General features: G+C 49.1%; 1 long non-coding RNA gene across 1 annotated transcript in view; it reads right to left on the bottom strand.

Annotated features, from left to right (window-relative positions):
• The window catches only part of LOC142829053 (uncharacterized), an 86,437-nt gene that overhangs the window by 1,852 nt on the left and 69,195 nt on the right, over positions 1-15,390 (bottom strand). Inside the window, exon 3 of the long non-coding RNA XR_012903253.1 lies at positions 8,508-8,655. This is a non-coding gene — a long non-coding RNA (uncharacterized LOC142829053). The remainder of the gene's footprint in view (positions 1-8,507; positions 8,656-15,390) is intronic.

Below are 15,390 nucleotides of genomic sequence, written 5' to 3'. Positions count from 1 at the left end.
ACATTGACCACGGACGCCTTTCTGGAAAAAGGGCTTTTCCGGAAAAGCAGCCTGCCAATGTAGACGCTCCTTTTCCGGAAAAACTGAAAACGAAATAGTATTCCGTTTTAAGCATTTCCAGAAATTCATGTCAGTCTAGACACAGCCTTAGGGTACGTGTACACAGCAACATTATTTCAAAATAACTAGCAATATTTCAAAATAACTTTGTCCGCAGCTACACAGCAGGCAGTTATTTCAAAATAATGTCAAAATTCTGCCAAGCTGGAGGACTTCTTATTCTGACTCCTGTAACCTTCATTGTACGAGGAGTAAGGGAAGTTGGAGGAAGTGTGCTCTTTTTCAAAATAAGTGCTGTGTTGATGCTCCCAATTTCAAAATAAGCTACGCAATTGACATGGCTCAATTTTTGTAGCTAATTTTGAATTAAGCCCTGCTGAGTAGATGCACCCTTAGGCTATGTCTAGACTGCAGGCTTCTTTCGAAAGAGCCTCTTTCGAAAGCATCTTTCGAAAGAGGCTCTTTCGAAAGAGTGCGTCTAGACTACAATGCGCGGATCGAAAGATCGATCCGCTATTTCGAAAAAGAGCGTCCAGACTGCTGGACGCTCTTTCGAAATTCAAAGCCACCCGGAACTGCTTCTGCCAGGGCATAGGGGCAGCATTTCCTTCCGGGTGCTGCCTGCCTGCCCTTTGCAGAGACGCGTGGTTAAAGGGACACTCCTGAACACCCGTTGCTCTGCTCCTGCAGCTGCCTTTGCTGTCCCTTGAGGAATTTTGCAAGGCATTGCAGTGCTGCTTTGGAGTGCTCAGCTTCCTGGGACACCCCAGCAGCTTTTTTCTTTTGAGGTTTTTCTGCTTGCAGACCCTTATTTTTGGCATGGAGCCAGAGCTGCCCCTGGGCAGGCGATGGCCCCACACCACCATACTGCAGCTGTTGCTGCATCTTCATGACACAGTCATGAGGCTCCTTCCCGAGCTGCTCCCAGACCAGAGGGACAAGGGGTTCCTCCGTCAGGCAGCTGCACTGCCCTTGCCTCCGAACTTTTTCGTGGACAGGCGTGTTTGGAGGTTTGACACCAGCTCTGAATGGTGGGACCGGCTCGTGATGGAGATCTGGGATGACCAAGGCTGGCTACGCAACTTCCGGATGAGAAAGACCACTTTCCAGGAGCTGTGTACCTGGCTCGCCCCTGCTCTGGAACGGCAAGACACCCACCTGCGGCCCGCCATCCCCCTGGAAAAGAGGGTCGCCATTGCCCTCTGGAAGCTGGCAACCCCCGACAGCTACCGCTCCGTGGGACACCAATTTGGCGTGGGGAGATCTACTGTCGGGGCTGTCTTGATGGAGGTAAGTCATTGTCTGGGGACAGTCACAGTTTGGGGTGGGGGGAAGGGAGACTGTCAGGAAGGGCCAAGTGGAGTGGGAGTGGGAGGGAGCTCCTCCACTCACCCTGAATTGTGGGGGGGGGGGTTCTGAGGAGGGGATTCCCGGAGTGTTTGAGAGGGAAGGTGGGCGGTGGGTTCTCCTCCTAAGACATAAGGCACCCCTTCTAACACTTTGTTGTCTGTCTCGTTCTGCAGGTGGTGAGGGCCATCAATTCGGAGCTGCTCAACAGGCTCATCTGTCTACCGGATCTGGACAGCATCATGGCCGGCTTTGCTGCCCTCGGCTTCCCGAATTGCGGAGGAGCGCTCAATGGGACACACATTGCCATCCGTGCACCGCCCCATCGAGCAGCCCAATTCATCAATAGAAAGGGCTACTTTTCTATGGTCCTCCAGGCCCTGGTCGACCATCGTGGCCAGTTTTTGGACATTTGTGTTGGGTGGTCAGGGCGGGCACACGATGCCCGCATCTTCAGGAACTCGTACCTGTACCGGAGGCTTCAGGCAGGAACATTTTTCCCCCATCGCCAGTTTGCGGTTGGGGATGTGCACATGCCGGTGTGCATAGTGGCTGATGCCGCCTATCCCCTGATGCCGTGGCTGATGAAGCCCTACACCGGCCAGCTGGATGCGAGCAAGGAGCAGTTTAATGCTCGCCTTAACCGGGCTCGCAACCAGGTTGAATGTGCGTTTGGCCGTTTAAAGGGCAGATTCCGGTGCTTGCTCACACACCTCGACATGGGGGAGACCAACATCCCCGAGGTGGTGGCCGCGTGTTGCGTCCTCCATAACCTCGTGGAGAGGAAAGGGGATGCCTTCCTACCAGGGTGGGGGAGAGCTGCTGATGCCCAGGAGAGGCTCTTTGCCCAGCCCCGGACAGCTGCCATCCGCCAGGCTCACCGGTCTGCAGTTGGCATCCGGGAGGCCCTCCGGGAGCAATTCTCCAGTGGAGGCCACTGAGACTGAGTGCACTGAGGGGCTTCTGCCTGGGGACTGGGCCCTGGCCCAATAGAAGCTTCCCTCCACAACCCATCTCCTGACCCAGTTTGGACATATCACTTACACCAGGGTGTGTTTCAAAATAAAATGTTCTCTTTACTTGTTAGGTAATATGTACAAAATTATACACGTTGCAAACATAACAAAAAAATTTTTCTTTTTTGTTGTTGCCAAACTTTATACAATAAAGAAACAGTTCGTTTAACCCTTTGTTTGTGCTTTATAATTGGGGTGATGGGGGTGATTGAAACCTGGAGGGGGGAAGGGGACTGGAAACCTGGAGAGGGGAAGGGGACTGGAAACCTGGAGGGGGGAAGGGGATCAGGTTGAACGGGGCTTGGCAGATTTCCCTTTCCTGCCTGGGCCTCGTGTTTGGGGTGCTCCCCGGCTACGGGATCGGGTGATGCACCTGTCGGTAGGCTGGCTGCTGGGGGGCTCTTGGGACGTGGAAGCCTGGGGGAGAGGAGGGCCAGGGGGAGAGAGGGGCTGGGGAACTGGGGGGGCTGGGGGAGAGGGAGGTCCAAGGGGGGAAAGGGATGCTGTTGTGGAAGGGGGGTTTGGTGGGGTGGGGTCATGGGGTGCTGGAGGAGTAGGACCAGGCACAGCAGCAGGCAAGCCGCTGACCTCCCTCAGGGTGCTGTACAGGAGCGTGCGCTGCAGGACCAGCTCGTTCATGAGCCGATCACGCCAGCGCTCCTCTGCCTCCGCCCTCTGTCGCAGGATGGAGTTCTGCTCCTGCACAGCCTTGACGTGCTGTCTGAGGATGTCCGCGTAGAGATGGAGATGGAGATGGAGGTGGGGCTGGGGTGCTGCGGCCCTCTTCCACGGCTGGTCCGGCTGTGGAGGAAAAGAAGAAGACACAATCAGTCCTATAAACTGGACTCTGTAGCACTTACACTACTAACAGGATGGTTTATTAGGGGATGAGCTTTCCTGGGCCAGACCCACTTCCTCAGATCAGAGTAACACGGCTACATTTCTATCACAATCAGTCATGTGTGCAACAGCTGTCCAAAAGGGCATGCCCTCTCCCTTGAGACAGGGGAAGCAGACATTCTGAAGGTCACACTGTGTGTGTGTGTGTGACCTGGGCATCAGCCTGAGCATGACAGGTTTCCCTTGTGCATCACCCACTGTGCACCCACCTACCTCCCCCCCCCCCGGGTGTGACACAACCTCACTGTACTCACCTGCTGCTTCCTCTCCTGCGCCAGATGACGCCTGGGAGGCCTCAGAGGTCTGGGTGACTGGCTCCACGGTGGTGAGGGTCGCCGTCTCCTCGCTGTCCTCCTCTTCCTCTGGGACCATGTCCCCGTCTCCAGAGTGCTGTAGCTCCCGCTCTGGAGCGTCCACCATGGGGTCTGCCAGTCCGGACTGCACGAACCTCCGTGGTGTGCGTGCTTCTGCACTGCCACCCAGGATCTGGTCCAGCTCTGGGTAGTAGGGGCAGTAGTGGGGGGCTGCCCCAGACCGGGAGCTCTCCTCCCTGGCTTTGGCGTAGCCCTGCCGCAGCTCCTTCACTTTGGAGCACACCTGGTCCTGGGTGCGGGGGTAGTGGCCCTTCTGGGCCAGGGCTTCAGCCATGCGGCCATAAATTTCGGCATTTCGCCGCCGGCTTTTGAGGGCCTGTAAGGCCTCCTCCTCTCCCCACAGCTCCAGCAGGCTCTTGATCTCTGCGCCGGACAAGGATGGTGCCCGGTGCTTGGAGCCCTTGGCTGGGTCCCCAGAAGGCTCGGTGGAAGGGCCAGGACGCTCTTGGGGCTGGGACATGCTGCAGCAAGGTCGCCGTGTGCTCTGGCTCCTTGTCTGCAACAAGTGTCTGTGAGGGTGCACCTGTCCCTTTAAGGAATGGCTGCAGCCAGGAACCACAGACGTGCAACCCATGGCCCAGATTGTCCACCAGGGCTTCTTCCTGGAGGCCAATAATTTCGAAAGAAAGGGCTCCCCCCCGTCCAGACTCACGTTCTTTCGATGGATCTCCCTCGAAAAAGGCGTTCTTCCTCGTGAAACGAGGTTTACCGCCGTCGAAAGAAAAGCCGCGTTCTTTCGATTTACTTTCGAAAGAACGCGGCTTGAGTCTGGACGCAGGGGAAGTTCTTTCGAAAAAAGGCTACTTTTTTCGAAAGAACCCCTGAGTCTGGACACGGCCTTAGCTACTAGATTCATGCACAGAGGTCCCAGATTTGGTTACATTGGTACACAACAAAGGTTCCTTAATGTGCTTTAACATAGTGTTGCAGAAAATGTAACTGCATTACTAAGCAACCTTTAGTTAGGTCTGCATGGACCAACTAATGTGTACGATGTTACTGAGCTTTAGAAATCATGTCCCGACAAGGCACATTGCTCCACCGTATAGACAAGCCCCAAAACAAAGAACAACCCTAGATCAAAAGAAATGGCTACTGACTGTCTGCCAGAGGTTTGCTTTTATGGGCTGTCCCTACAATCACCTACAGAAAGTGCAAAATAGTCTGACATCAGACAGGTGTCTCCTTTGAAGAATAAGAGGCCAAAGTTTTATAGACTGCCCATGAAAAAAGCTAGTTTCTAGATCTTATGGGTGACACACAGAGTTTAAACACTTTTGAAATACTGTTTATAGAAAGCATACCTTGTAAAGCATCATTTAGAAACTCATAATTTGCTGGGCAGTTTCATCCTCATAAAATATGTGTTGGAACATTGTATGTGATGTTAGAAGATTTCCCTGTATTATGTAACTAACATATGGTGCCAAATCACAAAGCCCTTCCCAAACTGGTGTTAGCAAACAGGCCTGTCCATATTCAGGGATTGGTCCTGCTTTTAGCAGGGGGTTGGACTCGATGATCTCCTGAGATCTCTTCTAACTCTATGATTCTATGTTTTGCATTTAAGCAGTAAACAGAGTCATCAGTCGGGAAGGGAAACAAAGAAAGCTTAAACAGGTGAGAAAAAAGCTAGCAAGGAACTCCTTTTCACATAGACTCTGTCTCCTACTTCCCATCTGGAAATATTTTTCAAGAGAGGGCCAGGGTGTGAGGGTGGCTGTGTCACCCCTGCCCTGCAATCGGTGCCTTACAATATGTAGCTAAATTAAGTGTCCCAGGGCACCATTCTCTCTTGCCTTTCCCTTCCTCCAAGGGATGTGGCCTTGGTGGGCCTGGCAGTGCCTTGTCCTGTATCTGGCGTTGGTGAGGCCACATCTGGAGTATTGTGTCCAGTTCTGGGCCCCCCCACTATAGAAAGGATGTGGACACATTGGAAAGGGTCCAGCAGAGGGCAACCAAAATGATTAGGGGGCTGGAGCACATGACCTATGAGAAGTGGCTGAGGGATTTGGACTTATCTAGTTTGCAAAAGAGAAGAGTGAGGGGGAATTTGATAGCAGTCTTCAACCTTCTGAAGGGAGGTTCCAGAGAAGATGGAGTGAGGCTGTTCTCAGTAGTGACAAATGGCAGAACAAGGAGCAATGGTCTCAAGTTACAGTGAGGGAGGGCTAAGTTGGATACTAGGAAAAACTATTTCCCTAGGAGGGTGGTGAAGCACGGGGATGGGTTCCCTAGGGAGGTGATAGAATCTCCATCCCTGGAGGTGTTTAAGTCCCGGCTTGACAAAGCCCTGGCTGGGCTGATTTAGTTGGGGTTGGTCCTGCTTCGAGCAGGGGCCTAGACTCAATGACCTCCTCATGTTTCTTCTAGCCCTGGGATTCTATGATTCTATGATCCTTGTACCTAAGATTGGAAGCTTTTCCCTTGGATGCAGGAAAAAGGGTCCTGACCTGAGCATAGGGTCAGTGATCCGCTAGGGCATGTGGTGAGAAACTTTGCTTGAATCTATTCAAGTTAGTCTATAACTTTAAAAACAATGAATTCTGATGAAGTAGGTTTTACACACCAAAGCTCGGGATTCTATATATGTTTGTGAGTCTTTAAGGTACCACAGGACTACTCACTGTTTGAATCCAGTACCATTTGTTAAGTTAGGCATCTGTAAATATCTTGTCTTTATTTTCTTATAACCATTTCTGACTTTTCTGCTTGAGTGTTATACTCTCTTAAAATCTCTCATTTTGTTGTTAATGTATTTGATTTACTATTTTATCTAAACCAGTATCTTGAAGTTAAATTGCCTGAATAACTATTTGAGATGATAAACTGGCATATTATTCCCTTGAGGAATAACAGATTTAAAATTGTTGTGCTGTCTAGGAGAGGGCTTGGAAGTATAGGGCATACACTTCTAGGGGAAGTCTGAAACTAGGGATGTGCAGTGTAATGATAGCTGGTGAGAGCCAGAGTGCAACTCAAGTGTGGTTGGCAGGATACAATTACACACAGACACAGTTTGAATCCTGGAAGCTTGTTTGTGACTGGCCCAGGTAGGACCTATTTTTGCAAGGCATTGTTTGATATGGAGGTTGCAGAGCAGGGTTGACATAGCTGCCCAATATACACACACACTGGTCTGGACTATATCCTGGTATGTCACACACATCATGTAAGCTTTTGAAATAGGTCTTGCCCTCAGTAGAGGGCTGAGTTTGATCCTATGTATCTTCCTGTAGAATATCAACATGAACAAAATGTGTCATTGATGGCCTAATGAACATGTGACTCATTCACTGCAGAGGATGCTGGCTCCTAGCATGTGTAAGAAGGAAGGTATTATGAGAGAAGCTTACAAATCAATGTCAGTTCCAGGCAGCAGACGAGAAATGATCCCTGCCAATGCAGCAGTATATTCCAGTAATTAAGGGTATGTCTACACTACCACCCTAGTTCGAACTAGGGTGGTAATGTAGGCATACCGCACTTGCAAATGAAGCCCGGGATTTGAATTTCCCAGGCTTCATTTGCATAAGCTGGCCGGCGCCATTTTTAAATGCCGGCTTGTTCGAACCCCGTGCCGCGCGGCTACACGCGGCACGGGCTAGATAGTTCGAACTAGCAAGCCATTCCGAACTATCTGTACGCCTCATGGAACAAGCCGGCATTTAAAAATGGCGCCGGCCGGCTTATGCAAATGAAGCCCGGGAAATTCAAATCCCGGGCTTCATTTGCAAGTGCGGTATGCCTACATTACCCCGCTAGTTCGAACTAGTGGGGTAGTGTAGACATACCCTAATAGCTGAGACATTATTCTGACTGGTCTTGCTATGCCTTGTATGTGAACTCAAGCCATTGTTTGCTTTTTACTCATAATGGTCTTACCAGAAAACATTTGTTCTTGCGTTTTGATCAAAAGCAATACAATCAGAATTGTCAGAAAGGCTGACTGAGAACATTCCAGAGGCTTAGGCATCAACAAGAAGGGGAGGGAAGAGAGAATGAGGGTCTGGAGGGATAAAACAACAGTGATCCCAGTTCAAGCCCTGAAGAGAATGGAAATATGGCTTTTTTAACTGCATGGAAATTCTCTAGAGCAGACTCTCAGCTGGTGAGAAGTTGCATGGAGTCACTGACGTAAAGGTAGCTATGCCAATTGGCATCAGCTGAGCACCAGACCCAGAATCCTCCTGCGAAATAAACTGGGATTATAACGCCTGAACCAACCCCAGGAAATTTACCTGTGAACTCTTGAAAAAGAATCAGCCCAGCCTGTGCCACCTGGCAAGACTAGTAGGGGGGAAGGCTCAGGAAGAAGTTAGTCCGGGCGGGATGGGGGGGGGGGGGGCGTGCAGATTTAACAGTGGTGTCAGCGTATACAGCATAGGCTATGTGCTGGCCCACCTGAAGCCTCCACTCACCTTTAAGAGACTTGGGGTTATCTCTTATTTCTGTTCTCTACATTTCTTCTAGATGCACCTGTCACTGGTGTCTGAGTCCTGACTCTCTGCAACTCTCTGGACTGACACCTTGTTTAGCCACTCGGGGGCTACTCCAGCTCTCCCTTAACCAATTCTGCCACTGAACCCATTTTTTCTTGCCACTGCCCCACCTCCTCTGCACCTTTCAGCCGGCCTGCTCCTTTACCCCTCTCCCCCTTTCATCCTGAAACTACATTGGCCACTCTCATTAGGGATCCCCAGCTTAGGGGGACCAGATAGCAAGTGTGAAAAAATTGGGGTACTCTTTGTGTGGGGTACATTTACCTACAAAACACAAAGCCCCTATTATCAAGATGGTTCCTCCTTACCTTCCATTCATTTTCCATCTGATTCTCTGTCCTTAAGTGGGTCACTTTAACTGACGATCCTGCCAGAACAAGTGAAGGCTTTTTTTGATTATGGAGAGGAGGAGTACACGTTCCTTCTTGTTGTAACTCTGGGGCAAACAGATGGTATCTACAATGAGTGGAGATTTAATAACTGATAAACCCTGGCAATAACATATTTACCATGAACATAGTCAAAAAACAATGTATTGGCTTTTTTTACTTTGCACTATTAACGGTGCCCAGTTTTATTGGCAATGACAACATTGTTGAAAATTAAACTTGGAATCTGGAAACAAAAACACACAGGGAGATACAAATACTCAGTCAAAATCTCTGTAGTTTGCTTTATCACTCAGCAGGGAGAAATCTTAAAGGTGTCCTCAGGGATAGTTCAGTAAATGTGATTAATGGGGACTTTTTTGGAGCCAAGGATGACAGCAATGCCAATTTGTAGTGATATTTATGATACCAGCTTCATCAAGGATGTCAGCTGGATTTGCTTTAGCACAGTTGTTTGATTCACTTCGCCAAAATGGAGGAGGAGTTTGGGTATATCCTGAAGGCTAAACGAGAGAGAAACCAAGCCCCTTTTAGAACTACAGCACCCTGGAAACAGACATGTAAAAATGAACATTGGAGAAACAGATAAAGCACGGTGGATTATTAGAGAATGGTTGGATTTCGCTTGCACATGAGAAGTTCCATTCAAGGTACTTGGACCATGGATGTTCCTGGACCAGACAGCCCAGTGGCTGGGAGCAGAGGCCAGTTGCGAGTCAAGTGGCAGAGGGGCCAGGAGTTTGGCCGAGACCAGAAGCAGAGTCAGTCTGGAGGCTGGGAGACTGGCAGCCAGGAGCGGAGCCAATCCAGCAGTCAAGGCTGGGAGTCTGGCCAGGGTTGGGAGCGGAGCTGGGCTGGGGGCGAGGGGCAGTGGCTGGCTCCTGGCTGGGGCCAGGAGCAAAGCTGGGCCAACGGTCAAATCCCAGCCAGGTCCAGCAGAGAAGCACTGGGTCAGCAGTGGGGCGAGCAGCCAAAGGGAAATCCCAGCCAGAGGGCTGGTGGCTCCCCGCCAGGAGTGCTCAGAGCTTGGCAGTAGAGGGGCTGGAATTGATTTCCTCTGGTCAGGCAAACTCCCTCCTTCAGTCTGGTCAGATGCTGTGGGTGTGGGACCAGGGAGACCTAACCTGTAGTTGTCTGGTCATGTGTTATTTTTTGTGAGAAGACTGAAGCAAAGTAGATACTGAGCAGCTCAGCCTTCCTATCTCACAGACCTTCATCTTTCTCTTTTGTCTGATATATCTGAAGAATCCCTTTGTGTCTGTAACATTCCATGCCAACTCTAACTCATTCTTTGCCTTGGCTTGCCTGGTTTTGTCTCTATACACTCATGCTGTCCCCAGGTATACCCTTTTGATGATATCTCCTCCCTCCATTTCCTGTGTGTATCCCTTTCGATTTTTAGATAACTAAAAAAGCTCCTTTTGAGCTTCCTGTAGCTCGTCTTATGTTTCCTGTGCATTGGAATAGCCTGATGTTATGCCTGCAGTATTGCATGTTTTAGGAACTGCCGGCCCTTTTCAGCTTGTTTTCTTCCTAGTTGGTCTTTCCACGGGGCTTGGCCTACTAGTTCTCTGAATCAGTGGAATTTCAGTGTCCTGGGTTTGCTGTTCTCATGTCCTCATTTTTATAAGACCTTGAATTCTACAACATCACGATCATTTCCTTCCAAATTCCTGGTCTTTCATGTTCATAACTAATCCCCAACCTTATTGGTCAAAACTAGATCCAAAAAGAGATGACTCCCTATTTGTTTCTTCAACTGTCTAAATCAGAAAGTTGTCCCCTACACATGCTAAGGATTTGCTGTAATTCATCATTCATGAAGAATGACTTCCAGTCCTCTGCATTCACCCCCACACCCAGATACTATTCCCGACAGAGTGTTTTTCATTATTTCTATACACAAGGTGGCAGAAAGACCAATGCTAGAAGGAAGTTAGGTTTTTATTAAAGCAGAAGTCTGACCAGCTATGGATAGCTTTGGTAACTATTTCTATTAAGGAAACAACCATTTTATCCAGGCTTCCAACACAACTATATAAAATATGTTTTTGCAAATGTACTTCGCCCACTGGACATCCTAAAAATACTCAGTAGATAAAATCAAGACACGAGGCAAAGCATGAACTGAAGACAGCAATTCTTATTACCCTGAGAAATTCCATAAGAGTTACTGTATGTAACAGAATACTGTATATTTCCTCAGGCTCAAGGGAAAAAAGAACCAAACTGCTTTGTTCTTTTCAGTTGTTTTGAAACAAATGTCATGACCTGGCTAAACACAACAATAGTCTGTTTAGAAAGATTAGAGAAGGTCTGGGCAGCAAGATTTGGCAAGGAGCAGGTTCAGATCTAGATTTTAGATCCTAGTCCCTGAAGTTCAGGGAGCCTGGATTTGGGACTCTCATTGTGATAACGCTTTTGCCCCTCAGTAGAATATGATCTTGCTCTTTTATGATATGGAACCTTTTCATCCTAAACATTTTCACACAGTAATCATTTCCTGCATCCCCAAAATGCAGCCATTTCGTGTCAGCAATAGAATAATAGAATCCCAGGGTTGGAAGAGCCTTCAGGAGGTCATCGAGTCCAACCCCCTGCCCAAAGCGGGACCTACCCTAACTAAATCATCCCAGCCAGGGCTTTGTCAAACCGGGACTTAAACACCTCCAGGGATGGAGATTCCACCACCTCCCTAGGTAACCCATTTCAGTGCTTCACCGCCCTCCTAGTGAAATAGTTTTTCCTAGTATCCAACTTAGACCTCCCTCACTGTAACTTAAGACAGCAGGTTAAGACAGGAAATGGAGAATATGTTATGCATTGTACAGCACAAGGGAGAATTCAGAAGCCCTGGGGAATCCTGTCGAAGTCCAACTTGGATAATAAGAGTTCATTTTAGCTAGATAGGCTGTAAAGTTTCATTTGGAATTGCAGACCAAATTCCGTTGTAGTGAAAGATGCTGGTGGCTAATGACCACTTGTAATCAGGCTTTGGTTTTCAGGGAGGGAGAGCACCTCCAGAAGACCAGGACTTTAACAGAGTTCAAAAAAGAACTAGATAAATTCATGGAGGTTAGGTCCATCAATGGCTATTAGTCAGAATGGGTAGGAATGGTTTCCTTTCTCTCTGTTTGTCAGAGGCTGGGAATGGGTGACAGGAGAGGGATCATGTGAGGATTACCTGTTGTGTTCCCTCCCTCTGGGACATCAGGTATTGGCCACTGTCAGAAGATACGATACTGGGCTAGATGGACCATCGGTCTGATCCACTATGGCCATTCTTATGTTCTTATGTTCTGGGCCCCCCTCTGTGCTATTTATGTGAAGCTAATTCAGTGGGAAGAGATAGAGTGTGGGGATGTTAGCAGAGGAAAATGTTATACTGAGATTAAATCTTATCTGGTCCAATGATGCACTATGTCCCCAGTCTGCATGAACTAGGGCCCTGAGGCCAAGGACTGCATGTCCTTAAAGAGCTGCACAGGACTATGCACACTGTCAGCTCTCAGACAATCACAAGTCAATCACAAGTAGAGTCAGAGGTTCCTAAACTGGTTGTTGTATAGTTTCAGGGAGCTGGGAAGGGGCAGGAATGACAGAGACCGGTTAGCCAGTCTATGTTGTTGTAATATTGGCTTCTCATGCAGCGTGGAGCTATGGGAAGCTGTGATGTGACCAGAAAGCAGAAGAAGGTGATTATAGGTACAAGAAAAGAGGAAGCCGGGAAAAGAGTTGTCTATACAGCCACTTTACTGCTCTGTAACTCTCAGGGTCAGGGGTGTAAAAAACACACCCAGGAATGCAGCAATTAAAGCACCCGTGTAAATGGGCTCTCAGCACTGGGAGCTACTCCCTTCCTGGAGGTAGTTTACACAGAGCACTGGGAGAGATTTCTCCTAGCACTGGTGCCAGGACCACAGTGCCACATTGAACTCAGCCGGGTAGACAAAGTCGAGGAGTCAGAGACAATGTGAATGCGAGAATTCACTGGCACGGAAGTGTGGTATCAAGCGAACTGAGGGGATACTGCCATCTAACAGTCATGGCACAGGACTAAATTGGGACATCCACTTCTGATTTTGCCCAGGGCTCTGCATGATGTTCTTCAACACTCACCAGCTAAACATTCTGTGCAGGAACTAGGTGTTCCTGGAGGTCTTCCAACTTATGAGCCAAATCATCCCTGATTAGCTTGTGAGATCTGAAATGGTAATCACTCAACAATGTATGAAATGCTATTCTTCTTCCATTCAAACACTTCCTTTCACTAATATAGAAGCTACTGGAGAAGACTAGGCAGGAGAAGGGTGATGTGTGGTTAGCCAGACTACAGAACCTAAGAAATAAATCTAGAGTCTCGAGCAGCTAGGTCTAGACTGCAGTGTTTTTGTGGAAAAAGCTATGCAAAATGTGCTCTGCATTTTGCGTAGCTTTTTCTGCTTTTTTTTCCCCGGAAGATGCTTTTCCACCATCTAGATGGGGCCAAATGGTGGGAAAGCCTCCTCTTTTGGAGGAGCCCTAATGCCTTGTGAAACAAGGTATACAGGGCTCCCTGAAAGAGCGCGTTTGCTCTTCCGCAAAAAAAGCGGAAGAGCAAATGCGTTCCTTGGAGGCAGCAAGGTTTTTCCAGGATTCCAGACATAGCCACGAGACCTTTGTATCAGGAAAAGAGATCAGATATTTGCTGCAAAACAGCATCTTTGGCAACAAGAAAGCAGAAATATATTTTTTTAAAACAAGCAATTGCTGCAAGATGAGTTTACAGGAAACAGAATGGAGACAGAACATGAGCAAACAGATTTTTCACTTCTGGCTATTCCTTCCAGAAGTTAACACATTTTTGTTTTTAATTAAAAACTCTTTTTAATGTGAGGTTTGTCGCTGAGCCTGTTCACCAACCACCACCCCCTGCGTACATACGCACACACCAGATCTTGGCTGCTGATGTAACAACCACTATCCTGTGATCACCATTCTAATGCTCTCTGAAGTAGGGTTGGCTAGAAAACAAGAATTCTATTTTGTAAAAAAACCCCGGGGTTTCAAAGTTTATTTTTGCCCTGATGCAGAGTGAACACAGATTTTTAAAAAATGTTTGTGAAAAGGGAAAATACGCTGGTGATGAGGGCTCTCAACAGGGATGGAGATGATCCTGGTTCAAATCCTTGCTCTGATTCAGAGACTGAGTCTCAATTTTCTCCTGTCTGAGTGGTTCTATTTTGTATAAATCATCCTGGACTAGAAACAGAGGATACGTCTACACTACAGCGCTAATTCGAACTAACTTAGTTCGAATTAGTTAATTTGAACTAAGCTAATTCGAACTAACGTGTCTAGAACTAAAATCTAGTTCGAATTAGCGTTTTGCTAATTCGAACTAGCATGTCCAGATTAAGTGGACCCTGAACCGGGCTTAAGGATGGCCGGAAGCAGTGCCGGCAGGGCATCAGAGGAGGACTTAGAGCGTGGAGATGCTGTCTCAGGCTAGCCGAGGGCTGCGCTTAAAGGGTCCCGACCCCCACCCCGGAAAGACAGTTCTCAGGGGTGCCCTGCTTGCAAACAAGTCCTGGCTTGGAGTGCCCGGACTACCCACACTGGGCACATCACAGCACTCGGCCATCAGCCTGGCTGCACTTGCCGCAGGCTGCCATCTGGGAAGAGGGGGCAATTGGGGGGCTGCAGGAGAGCTTCCACCCCCAGAAGCCCGCAGAGCCATCCCAGTCCTCCCCATCGGGGGCTCGTGCCCCATTCCTCCCTCACCTCCTTCCACTTACCCTTCCCTAGCCCCTTTTCTTGATGTACAAAATAAAGGACAATTATGTTCCAAAATGGAATCTGTCTTTATTGAACAAAACTGGGGGAGGCTGGGAAAAGGAGGTGGGAGAGGGGAGGGCAACTACAATGATCAGGGGTTGGGAACAGGTCCCATATGAAGAGAAGCTAAAGAGACTGGGACTTTTCAGCTTAGAAAAGAGGAGACGGAGGGGGGACAGGATAGAGGTCTCTAAAAGCAGGAGTTGAGTGGAGAGGGTGCATACAGAAAAGTTCTTCATTAGTTCCCATAAAGAAGGACTAGAGGACACCAAAGGAAAGGAATGGGTAGCAGGCTTCAAAGTAGTAACAGAAAGTTGTTCTTCACAAAGCAAAGAGTCAACCTGTGGAACTCCTTGCTGCAGGAGGCTGTGAAGGCTAGAACTAGAACAGAGTTTAAAGGGATGTGAGATCAAGTCATGGAGGTTGGGTCCATGGAGTGGTATTAGCCAGAGGGTAGGAGTGGTGTCCCTGCCCAAGGTTTGTGGCAGGCTGGAGAGGGATGGCACGAGACAAATGGCTTGGTCACTGTCTTCGGTCCATCCCCTCCAGGGTCCCTAGGGTTGGCTGCTGTCGGCAGACAGGCTACTGTGCTAGAGGGACCTTTGGTCTGACCCAGGACGGCCATTGTAAGCTCAGGGCTCAGGGCTTAGGGTTGGGGGTCTCAGTGGACCACCTTGATTTTCATGCACACCTGCTCCTGGGTGGCCAGCTGGCAGCTCTCCTGCCCTAGATGGCCACTTTCCTGTGACTAGTGCGGAGGTCGTGGAAGAGGTCCACGGTGTCCACACTAGACCAAGCGGGTGCCCGCCTCTTGTGGTCCCGGGCAAGCTCCTGGGAGCCGTCAGCCTGGTCCTGGGAAGAGGGGGAGGGCTGGGGGGGCATCGGGTGGCTGGCTCGAGCTGTGCCAGGTGCAGGGTCTGCTTGCTGGGTGCTGGCAGGCTTGCACCTGGCACGGGCACCGTAGCCAGCCCGTGCCCTTTTAAGC

The sequence above is a fragment of the Pelodiscus sinensis genome, chromosome 1, assembly GCF_049634645.1.
Source record: "Pelodiscus sinensis isolate JC-2024 chromosome 1, ASM4963464v1, whole genome shotgun sequence".
NCBI classification, from domain to species: Eukaryota; Metazoa; Chordata; order Testudines; family Trionychidae; genus Pelodiscus; species Pelodiscus sinensis.
The sequence above is the reverse complement of the archived record's forward strand: the minus strand, read 5'-3'. Positions and strand labels throughout refer to the sequence as shown.